Source organism: Parasteatoda tepidariorum, chromosome 5 (assembly GCF_043381705.1).
Source record: "Parasteatoda tepidariorum isolate YZ-2023 chromosome 5, CAS_Ptep_4.0, whole genome shotgun sequence".
Classification (NCBI taxonomy): Eukaryota; Metazoa; Arthropoda; class Arachnida; order Araneae; family Theridiidae; genus Parasteatoda; species Parasteatoda tepidariorum.
The window spans coordinates 9,256,325-9,262,788 of NC_092208.1; the positions used below are offsets into that span (position 1 = coordinate 9,256,325).

Below are 6,464 nucleotides of genomic sequence, written 5' to 3' on the forward strand. Positions count from 1 at the left end.
ATATATATATATATATTACAAATTAGTTTCTAGATAAAAAGAAAAAATTTTTAAACCTATAAGTTAAGGTACCATAGTTAAAGACTATAATTTTTTTTCTCTTTCCCTCTCTCTTTTAAATTCATTGATTTTTTTTTAACTTCTTTCTGCACACGAATTATTTGTTATATAAACTTATATTTTCGTTTAAAAATAATTTAGTAGTATTATGAGATTTTGTTACCATTGAAACAAAAGGAATTGTATATATTGTTGATATTAGTAATTACGACAATAATTAATCTTTATTTGTGATTTATTCATTTATTTAAGTAAGCTTTTGATGCATGCTTGCTTATATTTTTATTCGATGCTTGTATTTTCAAACCCAACCTAAACATAGCTGCGTACATGCAAGACAAGGCAAATCTCGTATGATGAAAAATATATATTTCGAAAAGCATTTCAGTGTATTATTTTAAAATAATCGCATTAAACTAAATTCGCTATTAGTTAATTTATTTTACGTTTTTCTTAATCTTTTTTTAAATTATTTCTTTTTATCAATTTTCGAAATATGAACGTGATTATAGTATACTTTGATGTTCAAAAATCAATAGATTTGTAAGTTTTAAAATTGTATCAAGTGCTTCTGTTACTTCAAGATAATCCATGATTATATGAAAAAGCAAGAGGACAGCCAGAGTTATTTATACAGTGCCGTGTAAATCGGGATTTTTATTTACAAATTTCAATAATAACAAATTAAATTACCAATGGATTCGTGATTTGACTTAACTGTCTCTTTATTTTAATAGTTTTAAGACAAACAAAAAATAATAAAAATAATAATAATAATTTTAGACTGCCATATAAAGCATACTGTATTATAATATTATGGTGTGAAACAAAAGTGGTACCCGGTTTACAAGTCTATCTTTAATTTTTAAAACTATTTCTTACGTAACAAAATATCACAATCTTTTTTTTTAAGCATTTTGATTTTAAATCTTGGGATAACAGTTTAAACATTTCAATGTTACTTTTATTATTTGCAATTTGCAAAAAAATTAATTGTGGCCATGAAAAAAAAAATCTTTGAACCTAGTCATGAACCACAGTGATTTGATTTAAGGAAAACCTTTTGCAGGAAAGAAAAAAACAAAACAGTTTTATTAATTTTGTTATTTAATATATTAATGATTGAGAACTTTTGTAGGGTATAGTGAAATGTGAGATATAAAAATTATTACGTCACTTTATGCTACTTAATTTTAATTGAAAAATTCCATTAATTTTAATTCCAAAAAGATTTATCAAATTATATTTACTAAGATTTGTTTTTTTGCATGGAATTTATCTTTGGAGAAATGAATTTTAAATTTGTGTATAAAATCTTTTCAATTCGTATAATAAGTTTTCGAGATACAGCAAAATACGCAAAAAATAAAATTAACATTAGGGGGTCCAAAATTTGGATCTCTCTCCTGACCAAACTCCTGTACAAACTAACATTTCCCAAATTGTGACTACCCCTTATATTTCGGGAGTCAGAAATCCGAATCCACTGAAAAAAAAGGTATTTTTATTCAGAGAAAATACATCATTGCGTCGGTTTTCGTAACTTAAAATATCGTCTGCACAAATTAATTAGCATATTTGAGATTACCGACTCGTACCATTAAAATTGAGACCTAGAACGTGAGGAACCGATCATTAGATTAAAAGTTAATCAGAGTAGTCTTTTTTTTTCCGCATTGTGCATTTTATGCATTTATATCAATCCACCAAACAAAACTAATTTAAGTGTAAAATATCCTTTATGGTAATATAGTGTAAAAATTTCCTCAAATGTACCAAAAAACAAGTTATATAAAAAAATTTTTAAAGTCAATTCCTTCTTAGGTTAACAAAGAAAATTTTTATTTCATTTACTTTTTATTAAATAATTAAAAAATTTTCTCCCATATAAAACTAAAACTAATTAATTAAATTTAATGAATGAATTAAATTATTTAAATTTAATGAATGAAAAAACTGTAATAACAATTTTAAAAAATATGTGTTTGTACTTGAGTGGGTGAATAAAAAGTATTTTATTAACGATTGAAAATTGGAACAAGATATCGGGAGAGGGTGAACTAATAGTAGAAATTGAAAAAACAAACTGAAATTGCAATTTAGACTCCGTATTTCGAATTCGGATTGGTTTAAGGTTTCTCAATACTGTTTCCAGAGAGGAGCAATTTAAGAAGCCCCCTCTCCTCTTGATCAAACTCAATTGTCGAAGAGATGGAGGCGGTGAGGAAAATTTCTAAATATTGCTTTTAATTCTCTTTATTAAATTTTTCGTGGTGATGGATATTTACTTTATTTGACAGCATTTTTCGTCACCCAAGGAAGCCAAGTCGTCGCCTAATAGCGATATAAAGCTCCTTGTATTTTAGATTCTCTGTCGAAATTACATTAATACGCACTTCAGTAGGTTCTGAATGAATGGTATATAGTTATCTATTTTTCAGATATTTGATGGAATGCAATTTATCATAAAAGCAATTTTATGATAAATTGCATTCTATCAAATGTGCAATTTATCATATAATCAGTTTTTATCAGTTTAAACTGTAATTAAAATTAAATTTAAAAAAAAAGCTGACAAATGCGTCGTTTTAAATGACTGACTTAAAACCACGCATCGCTGAGCTTGATTGCTTCAAAGTTTTGAGGAAAATTCCGTGGAATTTTTGAAAATGATCAAGAGCTATTTCTCCCTATCTAATTGTCCATTTTTTTTAAAGGTAAAGTGCTGTCAAAGAAAATGCTATACGATGACTATATTATATTCGATAACTATACTATTATGATAACTGTACTATATTACATTCACTATAACATATTTTTATTAAAATCTATTTTACATGAAGTTATTCATACTTTGATTTTAGCCTTGATTGCTTATTATCTTTAAAAATTTCTAAAATTAAAACTTCAGGTCTTTTTTTAAAATTGTCTCCTTTCTTGTATGCAGAAATTTTTTAAATTAAAAAAAAAAAAAAATCCTAATTTTATACACTTTAGTCTCACAATTTTTGAAATAATATCACGTATTGAAATGAAAACTCAAAAGTTACGAATGTTAATATTTGTGCATAATTTGGCATTATGTAAGTCGTCCATTATGTAAAGAAGGACATAATGCATGCAAAGAGACAATTAGAGTAAAACTGGAGGAGATTGCGCGGTGAGAAAGATCAGCTCAAAGACGATTGAGGGAAAAGAGTATAGTGCGTAACACCCTGAATAATTTTTGATGTAACAATCGGATTTTCGTGTACCGGTACTCAATCTCAATGATTTGAGGGCCTGACCTCGAAAACGCTAATTAATTATGACTGACGATATTTTAATTTACGAAACCGGAATCAAAAACGTACTTTCTCTGAATAAACATACATACCTTTTTTTTCAGGCAGAATCTGATTCATCCCTCTCAAAATAGAAAAGTAGGAAAAATCGAAAAAATGGGGTGTCAATAGTTACAACTGTAGAGCAGGTCATAATTTTACTTTTTGCACATTTCGTCAAATGTCGAGAAAATTTTAAAGGAATCGAAGCATTTTTGCACACAATTTAAAATTTTTTTTATCCTAAGATAATTTTTTTATCCACGCAAAAATAATTTTTATTAATTATTTATTATTTTATTCATTGATTGTCGAAAACATTTTGAACTGCAAGGTATGCAAATTTTTACATCATTTTAAAGAATGAAATTTTTTGAAGACAAAGTGCAAAATTTAATCGAAATCTTTCGAATAGTTTTTGAGGTATCGAATTCAAAATGTTAAACTGGAAGTGTCTTTGAATGTCTACTTCCTCTTCTTCAGTGTCAACTTCCTCTGAATTAACTGATTGTGCAAGCTAGTATATTTTAAATTAAGTAATTTTTTTTAAAAAAAAACTACTTTGTATTATATATGTATTTTAGAAAACTGCCTTTTTATAAAATCACATCAATAAAATTATATCAATAAAATCACCTCAATAAAATTATAGTTTCATTAGCATTTATTAATAAATTTAAGTTTTAAATAAAGTTACATTTTTAATAAAATAATGCTTCTAATAAAATTATTGAATCATATTTTTAATAAAATTACTTTTTACTTAAATTATTTATTAAATTATTGTAAAATTCATTTCATAAATTCCTATAAAATAATACTTTAAAATTCTCATGACAATGGCTAACTGATTCCATCTGGAAGTTAACAATCTTTAAATAATCAAACTCTAATACTAGAATGGGATAGTTTGTTATTTTTACTCTGGAGTTGTTTTTTTTTAAAATTTCTCTATTATTAAAATTTATTAATTATTTTTAAAAATCCTTAATTTTACCTATTTTTTTATCATTAGATTGATATATGTACTCCTAATATAATATTTATTTACTAAATCCTTACAACAATGCCAATTAAGTTCAATTAGTATAGTTAGGATTTAAATGTAGCCATTATTAATATAATCTCTCCTACGTGTTATGTACTAGATCTCCTATCCTCCGTGATTATAACGTAAAAGAGTTTTCTTAGTTTCACGAGAACAGTTGTGTTAAATTTAAGTGTAACTACTGAACAGAATTGGAAAAACAAAAGTAGTCAACATTGTTCTTGTAAAGTTAAGCGAGTTCAAGTTAAGAATATTAAGCAGGTTAAAAAATTTTATTTTTTATGTTTCAATTTCCACTTTTGCTGATTTTTCGCAAAATCTCCTTCATCTCCAGCTCCATCCCAAGCTTTCGTTTGGAAGGAGGATTTTTTAAAAATTTCTTTAATATTATTTCTCTATTATTCCTTGTGAGATGTAGCCAGATATGATTCAATATGGGGTGATATGATATGATTCAATATGAAATGATTCAATATGGGGTGTTCTGTTACCACATTCTGTAACATACATGTTTTTTAAATCCTTTTTTTTTAAAAAAAAAGAAAAAAAAACGAATCAAAGTAATATGCACATTAGGGGCCGCTAATTAATATTTAAGGGTGGAAAAAGCAAAAACTCCTTCGAATCACGACTGAGGAGAGCAGGACAGCAAACTTCAAAACCAGTTGGATTGTCCTTAAATACGGTATTTTCAAGTAGGATTTGATGCTTTCTGTCGCGCTTTCCTTAGTAGTGATTCCATGTTTTTTTATATATTTTTCTCACCATAAATATTAACTTCACTACAGCGTTTTTGTACTTTTAACAGAATAATAGGATTTTAAAAATACACATTAAGGGTTGTCATCACAAAGCACCTTTTATAATTTAAGTGTATTTAGACAATATTTCAGGATTCATTGATGATCTCAGTGCATAACTTGCACTCCAACTAACAGCCATTAAATTTTAAAAAAAGGATACAGAAAATAATATTTATTAAAAAAGGAGGCAGTATTTTCAGTTAATTTCAATTTCTTCAATTTTGTGTTATTTGCAATTTAGAACAATGTTTCATGATTCATTGATGATCGCAGTGCAAAACATGCACTCCTAACAACAGGCATTAAATTAAAGAAATGATACAGAAAGCAATATTTATTAAAATAGGAGGCAGTATTTTTAGTTAATTTCAATTTCTTCAATTTAGTGTTAATTGCAATTTAGAACAATGTTTCATGATGATCACAGTGCAAAACATACACTCCTAATAACAGGTATTGAATTTAAAAAAAATAGGATACAGAAAACAATTTTTATTAAAAAAAATGAGGTAGTATTTTTAGTTAATTGCAATTTGTTCAATTTAGCGAATGATAATAAATATTTTAAGTAAAAAAATATTAAATTACCTGCTATCCGATGCGGTAGTAGATCAGTCTCCAAAAAAATTAATTGCCCATAAGTGGTGGTTAATTATGGACCATAATTAGAAGGTGACAGCTTCGACTAAATTATTAGAACCCCCACCGCGCTAGCAATTTACGGTAAACCACAGCCGATAGCGCATCCGCCAGGTTTAGATCAGTGGTAGCATACACGGTTGCTCACGCTCCGCAGTAGCCGCAGCCCACCTGAGCTCCCTATTGGTAGTACACCCGCTTCTCTACCACGCCCGTCTGGAAGCAAGGAGCCAATAGGAAACTAGCTTCTGATTACTGCTCCCAGAAGCCGTTTCGAAACCGCTACTGACCACGCCTACAAGCCAAATGATTTGGTCACGCAAAAGAGAACCATTAGAGGCTGCGTGAGGGTTTTTTCTGCTGTGATTACTTTAGATGGGGAATGTTTTAGTCATTTATCGTCACCCCTCCCCCTTTTGTTGTTGTAGGGATTGGAACAAAGTGCGGGTCCTTATGGTGAGCCGCAGAAAGGCCTCCGTTTGGGGGAGGCCTTTTTTTTTTTATTGTTCTTTTGTTTCATAAAGGTTGATGATGCGGATTTTGTGGGAGGTTTTTTTTTTCAAAGATAATCTTGGTTCCTGTTCTTCTCTT

General features: G+C 28.2%; 1 protein-coding gene across 1 annotated transcript in view; it reads right to left on the reverse strand.

The window, feature by feature from the left end:
* Positions 1-6,026, reverse strand: part of LOC107444970 (protein odd-skipped-related 1) — a 111,845-nt gene extending 105,819 nt beyond the window's left edge. The window contains exon 1 of the mRNA XM_016059263.3: positions 5,823-6,026. The gene's annotated coding sequence lies outside the window, so the exon portion shown is untranslated. The remainder of the gene's footprint in view (positions 1-5,822) is intronic.
* Positions 6,027-6,464: the final 438 nt, after the last annotated feature.